The sequence below is a fragment of the Dasypus novemcinctus genome, chromosome 16 (genome assembly GCF_030445035.2).
Source record: "Dasypus novemcinctus isolate mDasNov1 chromosome 16, mDasNov1.1.hap2, whole genome shotgun sequence".
In the NCBI taxonomy this organism is placed as follows: Eukaryota; Metazoa; Chordata; class Mammalia; order Cingulata; family Dasypodidae; genus Dasypus; species Dasypus novemcinctus.
Genome location: NC_080688.1, coordinates 17,707,408 through 17,720,202, shown reverse-complemented (window position 1 = coordinate 17,720,202; position 12,795 = coordinate 17,707,408). Strand labels below are relative to the sequence as shown.

Here is a 12,795-nt window from a genome sequence, read left to right as displayed (position 1 = left end):
CTGACACCCCACACACCGTGGTCCTCCCCTGCCACAGTTGTGACTCTTCTGTGATCTAAAACCTCCCCCAAAATAAAGTTGAAACATAAATAAAAATAAGAAAATAATAATAATTAAAAATAAGTAAAATAGAAAAAATTAAAAATTTTAATAATAAAATAATTTTTTTCATTTCCTTTCATCACTGTAAGAGCTACAGTGACAATATCTCCCCTATGTCCCCACTGTGTCTTATTTTTTTTGCTTCATCTTTCAAGAAGCTTAGGTTACATGACAGAGAAAATATAGGGGATTCCCATATACCCAAACCCCTCCTACTCCCCCCTATTAATAACATTTTACATGTGTACAGTGTATTTGTTACAATTCATGTACAAATATTGAAGCATTGCTACTAACCATGGTTCATGGTTTACATTATGGTTTACATTTTGCCCACACACTTTTATAGGATTAGACAAAATTTAAAATGGTCTCTATCCATCATTGTAAGATCATGCAGAACAAATGTTCTATCTATTCTATTCTTCCCTCTCCCTCCCCTTGGAACCTATGGTAACCACTATTTTCAATTTTTGAAGAATAAGGTTCATAGTTACGTGCAGTAATATTGAGGGCTTGACATATTGGTTTCCAGCAGCTCTCTTGAGGTTGAATAGATAGATGTTGGGGACAGTTAGAACCTGGGGGGCCATCTGACAGAGGTATTCTCATGGGGTTCCTAGAAATGTTCTTAGAAACAAGTTTGACTTTGAAATGGAATTTTAGGATGACTGGGAACAAGTATTTTACTTAAATTGGAAGATTATAGTGTAGCTAATCTGACAGTCAGTAAAAATGTACCATGTTTTATCTGCATGAAAATGTTGCCATTTATATGGATGCTTTTTTTCACATAGAGCTTTCCCCTCCCAATATTTCATTATGAAAAATTTCAGGTGCTTATGTATTCACTACCTAGTTTCTACAGTGACTGCTTTGCCGTATTTGGTTTATTCCATAGCTATCCACCTGCCCCTCCTTCTATCCGTTCATCAATCCTTTGTTTTTAAATGGATGCATTTTAAAGTAAGTTGTAGACACTGGTATGCTTCAGTAATAAAATAAAGTTCTGTGCATATCCTTAATTAGAGTTCAGTATTTTCTTATGGCTCTTTTTGTGTGTGGTAGAATTTTCGTATAATGAAATGGACAGCTCGTAAGTGTACCAATGGGTGCTCTTGACACATGTATCCATGTTTGTAATGCAAAGGCCCAGAATATCTCCTTCATTCTGGAAAGTTCCCTCAGGAGGCTTCCCAGTAACTTCCCACTCCCACCTCCTAGAAGCAACTGCTGTTGTGATTTTTTCATCATGGATTTCTCCCCTAGAGTCTAACTTTGCTTACAACGTCATGGCGAAGGCTTCCTTCACGTGACGTGTTTTCGGGGCTCCTCCCTCTTGTCTGAGCGTCAGCACTTTGTCTGTGGTGCTGTCTGATGTTCTATGTGTGCCTGGAAGATCCCACAGTTTGTTTTTGTCATGGGTTGATGGACATTTGGGTTGTTTCTGGTTTGGAGTTATGAAGAACAAAGCTGCTGTGAACATTTTTGTTCTAGTCTCTTTGTTGTCATACAAATGTTTGAACTATGTATTTTTTTAGTACTGATCATTGCCATAATTATTATTCTTACTTTCAAACAGAAAGTAGAGCTGAAAAGAGAACAGAAAAGTACAAATGTTTGCCAATATTCCTTTGCTGACTGCCACTGCCCTGGGTAAACTGTTGGTCTCTATCGGGGTTTGGCCTTCCTTAAGCTGAAGAGAAAGTGTGTTAGGCATGGCAATGTCTTTAATTATTGGATGAGCTCCTTTTATTACAGAGAGACCAGGCCTCGGCTTGAAGTAGGAGTCGGCTGCAGCCTCTAGTTAAAATCTATGAGCATGGTTTTGTTTTGAGTTCTCTTTATTTTTAGATTAGCTTTTATTTAGGCTGATGATACTAGCTTTCTATTTTATGGTAGTTATGGAAAGTTTTCTTTTAAATAAAATTATTTACAGTAAAAAAAGTGATTTGTTTTCTAGAAAAAGAGTAAGTAAATGGCTCAGGTGATTAGCGGTTAGTCCAGACTCCACAAAGAGTCCCCTTGAGTGAGTGAAGTTTGGGAAAACTGTGATTGTTTTATTTCTGGATACTGACTGTAGGCTTCTGGCTCTATAGTGTATGAGTTAATATTCATATCATAAGACATTAAGCAGGGTCTTCTATCTAATTTGTATTATTTTTTAATGATAATTTTACATTAAAAAGAGTCCTTGACCCATAAGCCTAAAGGGAAGAAGGGATGAAAAAAACAACAAACAGAAAAACACTGTGTGTGGCTGATCCAGAGACCCTAAGACATTTTTATTTTGACTTGGAATCGTTGTTGCAGGAATCATTACAACTGACCCTATCCTGAGATTTTACTTTTTTGATGAGAAAATGAATTTCACTGGTTTCTCATTAGACACTCTTCTATAGTTTGTACATTTCTGTTTACAAGATAAGATGCAGTACTTTTGATGGAAAAAGAATCCTTCTCAACTCTCTTAGTGACTTTCAAGTTTGTGTTAATCTCATCAGGCAGAATGAGTTATCAAGTCGTGTGCTGACATAATAATCTCCTTCTCCTTCTTCTCCTCCTCCTTCTTCTCCTCCTTTTCCTCCTTCATCTCCTCCTTCTTCCTTTTTTTTTTCTCTCTTGCTGCCTCTAGCTAAGCTAAAACATTTAGAATTCGTCTTCTCACCTGGGGAAGAGATGCCTTTTATTTTTAAAATAAGAAGCCTCATCAAAATCTGCCACTCCCTCCCGGGTCTCTGGGGGCCTCACCCCTGAAGAAGGCTGTGCACTCCTGTTTTGGACAGCTCTAAGGTTGTAACATCTTTAGAGGGAGGTGAAAAGTCTGTCTCTGATTCCCTCCAAGTAAGCTCTGTGCCAGCTGCTGATGTAGCCAGGGCAAGAAGCAGAGAAACCTTGAGTTCCCCTTGGGGAAGGTGTTTTTTAAAGTTTCAGAAAGGCCCAGAACATCAGGTCGATGGCTCTCCAGTGTAACCGGAGGATACATTCCAAAGCCAAGTGGACATGCTTGTGGGTATATCCCTTATTAGATTCTCTATGCTGTGCCTTCTCTGTGACTCAGGGACCAAGCCTTCCTGGTGTCTAGGGGTAAAATGATTTCTTATAAATTAGTGGGGACAATAAATTGGAGGTTGAGTAAATGGAGTATTTTAGGGAACCAAAATAAGCTTTGGATGACGAGCATAATTTGAGATGTTTCAGTTTGCAGCTTTTTTTTTTTTCATAGTAGTAACCTTTTGCCCTCTGCCTTCACTATAAATATATAAAGTCGACAGACAGATAGTAGTTAGTTTCATGCAGACCATCTTTCAGGGTTCTAAAGAATTAGCTCCCCATTTCTTATCTGGCTGAGCAGACAGGCTCTTCCCTGAAGTGAAAGTCTGTTTCCCACCCATACCCCTCTGAGCCCACGCTCCTTAGAACGGCTTTACGCCCTGGAAATCTGTCCATTATTTGGCTCCCTTTCCAGCTTCCTTCTGAAAGTTATTACTTGGTGATTTCGGATATAGCAGCAGACATTTCAAAACACATTTCCAGGCTTCTAACTGTGCACTCTTTAAAGTCATGGTTTATTTGGTTTTTAGTGGCTATTTGATTATTTTCGTTTGTACTCTATTATTAATCTCCCTTAAATTTGTAAGCCATTATTTATAGCCTTGGAATTAGTTTCCTTGTGTCCTTTGTCTTCCAATCTTTAACATAAAACCTCAAAATCTTTATTTGTGAATGAAGCTGTTGAAAGATAGGCTAGTTACCTCACTGTGCTTGATGTTTTTAGTGAGACACAGAAAATATTAATTCACAGCATACAAAACCTTTATCCTAAGGGAAAAAAAGCCACTAATCCATTCAGATCCTATATTGTATTACTTACTTACATAACTGGTGTGGTGGTTTTTTTTTCAATGTTTGTAATCTTTTTTTTTTTTTTTAACACTTTTTAAATTAAAGTTAAAGATCACAAAGAACGTTACATTAAAAAACATAAGAGGTTCCATTATACCTCACTCCCCTATCCCCCACGCCATCATTTTTGTAAATTGTATTTCTTTGAAGATATATACATCACAAAAAAATTTTACATTAAAAAAATATAAGAGGTTCCTGTATACCTCCCACCCCCCTACCCCACTCCTCCTACACCAACAACCTCCTCCATCATTGTGGCACACTTATCACACTCAGTGAACACGTTTGGGAGCGCTGCTGCACCGCATGGATAATAGTTTACCCTGTAGTTCACACTCACCCCCAGTACATTCAGTGGGTTATGGCAAGATATATAAAGCCCAGCATCTAACAATGCAGTATCATTTAGGACAACTCAAAAGTCCCCAGAATGCCCCCACATCACATCTCTTCTTCCCTCTCCCTGCCCTCAGCAACTACGGTGGCCACTTTCTCCACCTCAGTGCTGCAGTTTCTTCCGTTATTGGTCACAATACATTTTATAGTAGAATATCAGTAAGTCCACTCTAATCCATATTTTATTTCTCCATTCTGTGGACCCTGGGATGGTGATGTCCACTCCACCTCTGGATCAAGAGGGGGCTTAGATTCTACATGGATGATGGATGCAGTTCTCCCACTTGCAGTTGTTGGCACTCTTGGCTCCCTCGTGTGGTTATTGACCATCTTCACCTCCCTGTTAGCTGGCCTGGGTAAGTCCAATGAACCAGAGAGTATGAGTTGCAACTCTGCTGAGGCTCAGGGCCCAGCTGGCACATGGGCAGTCCAGAGATTCAAGTCCCCTGAGTATGCACCATCCCTAGCGCCAACCACAGGTTCAGTAAAAGTGACAGAAGAGGCATGTGTGGGAAGGTCACATCTGAGTCCAGCTCCATCACACTCAGGAGCACAAATTCCAAAGTAGGGCCCTCTGACATGGCGCAAACTCCAAATCCATCTGCCATGATCCTATACCCTGTGGATCTCCATAGCCTTCAAGTGAACCAGCATCTAGAGTTGTATCTACTTTGGCTTTCTCTGGGGTCCCACTGAGGTGTTCATAAGTGTGACCCTTCTGATGATCTCCTGACTCTTTTTAGAAGAGTCTTAGCCATATAAACTCATTTGTCTTTGCCATTTCCCCCTTTTATTCAAGGTCAAAAAGCAGTTTTTAACACTTGATCCAACATGTAAGCTGAGATATTCTGCTGGTCTGAGTTGACCCTTTTGTTCAAGGTCTCTTTCTAGTTGCATCACAAGTTAGTGATTGGTAGTAATCCCTTGGCACCAGGGAGGCTCATCCATGAGTTACGAACCACGCTGGGGGGAAGACAATGCATTTACATGCTGAGTTTGTCTTAGAGAGTGCCCACATTTGAGCAACACGGAGGCTCTCAGGAGGTAACTCTTAGGCACCTTGCAGCTCTAGGCCTAGTTCATATTTCAGGCACACAGGCTCATAAACATAGTCATCAGTATCAAGGGCTCATTATTGGAACATCCTTCCTTGTTGGTCGCTGCTGTTGCACTTGGGGGATTATTGTTGTTCCACTGGGGAATGTGACAGAGCTCCACTGCTTAGGAACTCAGCACTCCCTCAGTTGATGTGTGTAACTGTAACTACTATAAAAATATCCAACATATATGAGAACATGTTTATGTCCCCTATATACATGCCCTGGAGAACTCCCCCCCACTCATATGACCCCCATTGATAACACCCCACACCAGTGTTCCTCCCTTGCCATAATTTTACCTCTCTGTGGTCCAAAACTTCAACAATGAAGCCTAAAATATTGCCAAATTCAATTAATATGAAATTGAAATATAGTGATGGGATTAAAGTTTAGAAATAGAATACATAATAATTTAGAAATACTAAAAGTAAAAATAAATTGGTGTATTAATAAAATGAGAAATATTATAAAGCTTTTTTCAAACATTTTGCCTTTCATCACGGTAATAGGTGTTGTCCTGTATGTGGCGTGGCAAAGCACTTTCTTTCATTTCTTCCTCAGTGTCTACATCCTTTTTTTTCCTCTAATTTTTAAATTTTGTCTTCAAAAAAGTTTTAGATCACAGTAATTCATATACACAATATAGGGGACTCCCATATATCCAACGTCAAACTTTGTCCCTTCCTCAGCAATGATCTTTTTATATGTTCATGTTATATTTGCTGCAGCTGATGTACAGATATTGAAACAATAGCTTTCAAACACGGTTCCATTTTGGTTTACATTATGGTTTATATTTTAGACTGTACAAATTTCTAAGTTTTTAGCTTCCTTATGTTTTATATTATGGTTTATATTTTAGGTTATAGACTTTTATACACTTTCGGTGTAAGTTAACATGTCCTATATCCATCGTTGCATGATCTTGTGGAGCACTTCCATTGCCCCCCAGTTACCCTGCTTCCATCTCGTCTACACCTCTCTCCCCCTCCCCTCAGGGTCCACAGTGACAATCAATCTTCACTATTTGAGGGACCAGATTTACAGGTACTGTAACAATGCTGAGGGCTTGATATACTAGATGGCCCTAACTAATTGGGAGCCACTGATTCTCTTGATAGACACAATTCCCTCTGTTTGGGAACATCAGGTCTCCCCAGGATGTGGGTATACTTTCACACTCATTGTATGGGTCTCCACCCAATGAGTTAACACACTATGACAAAATGAGCACTCACACACTCCCTAGAAGCTTGCCCCTGTACCAGATGCCCTCCCCCTTAAGCAACTTAAACATGTAATCCTTCCTTATTATATTTTCTAAAGAATTTTTCCAACATTATAGCTTCAAACATATACCTGACATTCTCCCATATTCCACCGTTCCCACCGGCCCTCCCCCCAATTCCTTGGACCATCTGACCCATCCTCCCTACCCTAGCCCCCTTCAAGCCCACAAAGCCCCACCCAAATGTGTCCCTATGCCCCCATCTTATCCCTTCCCTGTAAGAATACTTACCTCCAACTTATCATAGACTTCACCCATGTAGGCATCAGCTGGCAACCTTCCTCTCCCCACCAAATTCCTTTAAGCCTATCTTCCAGTCTCTAGCTCTCTGAGACAGCTCGATTTGTTTGTTTCATATCAGAGATGTCATGTAGTATTTGTCCTTCAATTGTCTGCCTTGCTTCAGTCAACATAAGATCCTCAAGATTCATCCATGTTATCACATGTACTTGTACTGTATTCCTTCTTATAGCTGAGTAGTATTCCATTGTATATATATTATACATTTTATTGATCCACTCATCTGTTGATGGGCATTTGGGTTGATTCCAACTTTTGGCAAGAGTGAATAATGCTGCTCTGAACATTGTGTGCATATATCAGTTTGTGTCCTTGTTTTCAGTTCTTCTGGGTATATACCCAGCAATGGAATTGCTAGGCCATATGGCAAATCTATAGCTAATTTTTTGAGAAACCACCAAACTGTCCTCCAGAATGGCTGGATCCTTCTGCATTCCCACAAGCAGTGGTGAGTGTTTCCATTCCTCCACATCCTCTCCAGCACTTGTAGTCTTCTGTTTTTTGATAGCTGCCAGTCTTATGGGCGTAAGATGGTATCTCATTGTAGTTTTGATTTGCATTTCCCTAATAGGTAGTGATTTTGAGCATTTTTTCATGTGCTTTTTGGCCATTTGTATTTCTTATTTGGAGAAGTGTCTGTTCAAATCTTTCCCCACTTTTTAAATGGGTTGTTAGTCTTTTTATTTTTAAGATGTAGGAGTTCTTTATATATGCATGATATGTTTCCTATCAGATATATGGTTATCAAATATTTTCTCCCATTGTGTGGGCTCTCTTTTCACCTTCTTGACAAACTCCTTTGAAGCGCAAAAGGCTTCAATTTTGAGGAAGTCCCATTTACCTATTTGCTCTTTTGTTGCTTGTACTTTGGGTGTGAAGTTCATGAAGCCATTTCCTATTACAAAGTCCTGTAGATGCTTCCCTACATTTTTTTCCAAGGTCGTTATGGTCTTGGCTCTTACATTTAGGTCTTTGATCCATCCTGAGTTGATTTTTGTATAAGGTGTGGGATGGTAATCTTCTTTCCTTCTTTCTTTTTTTTTTTAAAGATTTATTTATTTATTTAATTTCCCCCCCTCCCCTGGTTGTCTGTTCTTGGTGTCTATTTGTTGTGTCTTGTTTCTTTGTCTGCTTCTTGTTTCTTTGTCCGCTTCTGTTGTCGTCAGCGGCACAGAAAGTGTGGGCGGCGCCATTCCTGGGCAGGCTGCACTTTTTTTTCACTCTGGGCGGCTTTCCTCACGGGCGCACTCCTTGCGCGTGGGGGCTCCCCCACGCGGGGGACACCCTTGCGTGGCACGGCATTCCTTGCGCGCATCAGCACTGCGCATGGCCAGCTCCACACAGGTCAAGGAGGCCCGGGGTTTGAACCGCGGACCTCCCATATGGTAGACGGACGCCCTAACCGCTGGGCCAAAGTCCGTTTCCCTTCTTTCCTTCTTTTGCATATGAATATCCAGTTCTCTAGGCACCATTTGTTAAAGAGGTCATTCTCTCCCAGTTGAGTGGGCTTGGTGGCCTTGTCGAATATCAGATGACTGTATATATGAAGATCTGTATCAGAACTCTCTGTTCGGTTCCATTGGTCAGTGTGTCTATCCTTGTCCCAATCCCATGCCGTTTTCACTACTGTAGCTTTGTAGTATGTTTTGAAGTCCGGTAGTGTGATTCCTCCAGTTTCATTTTTCTTTTTCAGTATGTCTTTGGCTATTCGGGGTCTCTTTCCTTTCCAAATAAATTTCGTAGTTTTTCTAGTTCATTAAAAAATACTGAGTTGATTTTTATTGGGATTGCATTGAATCTGTAGATCAGTTTTTATAGGATAGACATCTTAATAATATTTAGTCTGCCTATCCATGAACAGGGAATATTCTTCCATTTATTCAGGTCTTCTTTGGTTTCCTTGAATAGTGTTGTGTAGTTTTCTGTGTATATGTCTTTTACATCTTTAGTTAAATTTATTCCTAGGTATTTGATTTTTTAATTTACTATTGTAAATGGTATTTGTTTCTTGTTTTCCTCCTCAGATTGCTCATCATTGATGTACAGCAATGCTACTGATTTTTGTGCATTGCTCTTATACCCTGCGACTTTACCGAACTGATTTATAAGTTCTAGAAGCTTTGTTGTAGACTTCTCAGAGATCTCTATGTATAGGATCATATCATCTGCAAATAGTGATGTTTTGACTTCTTCCTTTCCTATTTGGATCCCTTTTGTATCTGGGTCTTGCCTCAGTGCTTGAGCAAGTACTTATAACACAATGTTAAATAGAAAGGGTAATAGTGGGCATCCTTGTCTTTTTCCTGATCTTAGAGGGAAAGATTTTAGGATTTCACCATTGTAAATGATGTTAGCTGTGGGTTTTTCATATATACCCTTTATTGTGTTCAGAAAGTTTCCTTCTACTCCTATCTTTTGTAGTGTTTTTATCAAGAAAGTGTGCTGTATTTTGTCAAATGCATTTTCTGTATCTGTAGATATGATCATATGATTTTTTTCCTTTGATCTATTTATGTGGTATATTACATTAATTGATTTTCTTATGTTGAACCATCTTTGCATACCAGGAATGAAACCCACTTGGCCGTGGTGTATAACTCATTTAATGTATTATTGAATACGATTCTGAAGTATTTTGTTGAGGATTTTTGCATCTAGATTCATTAGAGAGATTGGTCTGTAATTTTCATTTCTTGTGGTGCCTTTTGTTGGCTTTGGTATTAGGGTAAAGTTGGCATCATAAAATGAGTTAGGCAGTGCTCCTTTATTTTGATTTTTGGAAGAGTTTAAGCAAGATTGGTGTTAGTTCTTTCCAGAATGTGTGATAGAATTCACCTGTGAAGCCATCTGGCCCAGGGCCCAGGGAGGTTTTTAATGAGTGATTCTGTCCCTTTATTTGTGATTGGTTGGTTGAGGTCATTGATTTCTTCTTTTGTCAATGTAGGCTGCTTATGTGTTTCTAGGAATTTGTCCATTTCCTCTAAATTGTCTGTCTTGTTGGAATACAGCTTTTCAAAGTAGTCTTTTATGATAGTCTTTATTTCAGTAGGGTCAGTGGTGATATCTCCTTTCTCATTTCTTATTTTGTGTATTTGCATCTTCTCTCTTTTTTTCTTTGTTAGTCTGGCTAAGGGTTTGTCAATTTTATTGATCTTCTCAAAGAACCAGCTGTTTGTTTTCTTTATTTTTTTGAGTGCTTTCTTTTTTTTTTTCCCAGAGCTTAGGTGCATTTATTTGTTCAAATCATTACAAAACCCAGTATGAGGCAGTCGCTGGCACCCTTGCCCCCACCGCAATGTGCAATGGCCCGCTGCGGGCCTTCACTTCTGCCTAACCCTTCCCACTCCACAGCCTCCTCCAGGAAGCCCTCTGAGTCCCTTCGAGATTCTGGAGGAGCAGGGAGCAAACCCATTGAAACCCCGCAATAAAGTGCCTGATCTAGAGCTAGGGGACATGTTCCCAGCCCCCTGGAGTCATCCAAGGTCTAGCTGGGTGGAGACCCTTGGAGCCCCCACTGACTCCAGAGAAAGAGCTCCACATGGAATCTAGCGGGGCTGGGGTCCCCATGCCCACCCCACCCCCACTTTTTCAGTCCAAGGACCCAGGCCAGGCTTCTTCAACAAGTGGAAAAGCCTCACTGCTGGATGGTAGAAAAGGAGTCCTGGCCCTTTAAGAGCCAAGCTAATGGCAGCTGGGCCAAGAGGACTAAGAAAATAGCTTAAGATTTGTCACATTCCTGTCAAGCCCCCAAATCCTGAGGAGTTTGCACAAAAATACCCTCAAGTGTTTCAGAAGGAGATGGGGAAGGGAATCCCAGGCCCCTAGGGGCATGAGCCCCCAGCAGGGACCGGGTGGCAGAATCTGGTCTTTGGGAGGACAGACCCAAGGGTGGTAGGTGAGAGAGGTGGGAGGGGTCTCCAGCTCCACATTAGAACCTGACACAGGCAGAAGGGCCCCTCTGAGCAGAGCCAAGTCCTGCACCTGGGCGCCCTTCTTCAGGGACCTCCTCACAGACTCCACTATCCCACAGTTCTCTGGCCCAGCCTCCAGAAAGCTCCCCACCCAGGAACAACTTCTTTCCAGCGCTGGGAGATGAGGGAGCCATGCAAAGTACCCAGCTCCTTAGGACGTGACCCCACTGTCCCAGCCAAGCAGGGAGTGAGGTGGGGTCCATCCCGGGGGCTCTGAACTAAGGCCTCATGGGAAAGGGCACATCCTTAGCCTCAGACTGACTCAGAAAATCCCCGGACCCTGATCGACTGTGCTCAAACCCTGACTGATTGGGAAACAACTGACCTCCGATTAACCGCATAGAATCCCAAATCCCTGATTGGCCAAGAGATAGGCCCAGCCCTGATTGGCTGGAAACTACCCTCTCCCTGGCCCTGATTGGCTGGGAGACACTCCGGCAGGCCTCAGTGGGCCAGGAGCTGCTCTGTGGTGGAGTGGCTGGGCTGTGTTCCTTGTGAGGACCCCACAGGCAGGGCAGCCTAGGTCCAGGAAGGCTGGGAGAAGGTGATACTGGACAGCTGGCCCCGGATGAGAAGACCTTCTCGGTGATGAAGTGGTGGTGGTTGCCTTCGCAGCTGTGCTCATTCTGGATGTAGGGGACACACTCGTCCGGCCCCTTGGGCTCATAGTAGTGGTAGGGCATGTGCTGTGGGCGGGGCCGCTGGCTGCAGTAATCAGGGGGGACCATGCCGTAGACCTGCACGTGGTCACACAGCTCCACCGCAGTCACTGTGGTGAACCAGCCTGTGCTCAGCCAGGAGTGGGACTTTTCCCTGTCCTTGCCCGTCTCTCCCCGGAAGAGGGCATCAAATTGGCACACGTGGGCAGGAGAGATGGTGTAGGCCTCCATGTTGGGGAATACCAGGCCTGCCTGCTGGATGACACTCACAAGATTGCCCTGGGGCTTCTGCATCTTGCTTGGGGGGGGCCCCAGAAGATGAACACAGTCTCAGGGGTCCGGTTGACAAACTCCTGGGGCCTCTGCAGCACATAGAATATGCTGGAGTGGACTACCACATGGAAGGTGGTCTTGTTGCCCATGTCTTCTGAGTAGCCTGTGGTGGGTGCATCATTCATGTGGATGGTACATTCGGCCCGCTCGCTCTCGGGGCCCAGCTTGGTGCCCAGCAGGTGGCTGGAGCTGGTGACAGTCACACACTGGTGGCACCGGGAGGGCAGTGTCTTGTTGCCAAGAATGGAGATGTATTCGTTAGAGAGACTCCAACTTCTTGAGATTGACAGGCTGGCAGATTTGGCCCTGCAGGGAGCCATAATGGAAGACTTCGTTGGCACTGTTGGAGTTTGTTGCTACTCATCTCTCTCCAGCGTCTACTGAGGGGTGGGGGCCGACGTCCTGCAGGTAGCCCAGGGGGCAGGGGTGTGGATTCACACCTCCCCCCAGGGAGCTCTTGGCCCCCCGCGGCCCCCGAGTCCCCTAACATGGCGTTGGGAGCCCCAAGCCAGGGTCCGTGCTCCATAGCTCGAGTGCTTTCTTATTTTCCATTTCATTTAGTTGTGTTCTGATCTTTGTTATTTCTTTCTTTCTTCTTTCTCTGGGGTTAGTTTTTGGTTTTTTACTAATTTCTCCAAGTGTGCAATTAGTTCTTCAATTTGAGCTCTTTCTGCTTTTTTGATGTATGAGTTTATGGCTATGAATTTGCCTCTCAGTGCAGCGTTTGCTTTATCCTA

At 42.6% G+C, this 12,795-nt stretch overlaps 1 protein-coding gene and 1 pseudogene across 3 annotated transcripts in view; one reads left to right on the top strand and one right to left on the bottom strand.

The window, feature by feature from the left end:
• The window catches only part of LDLRAD4 (low density lipoprotein receptor class A domain containing 4), a 460,618-nt gene that overhangs the window by 106,990 nt on the left and 340,833 nt on the right, over window positions 1–12,795 (top strand). The window lies entirely within an intron of this gene.
• LOC101442269 (alpha-N-acetylgalactosaminide alpha-2,6-sialyltransferase 6 pseudogene) lies at window positions 11,586–12,584 on the bottom strand (annotated as a pseudogene).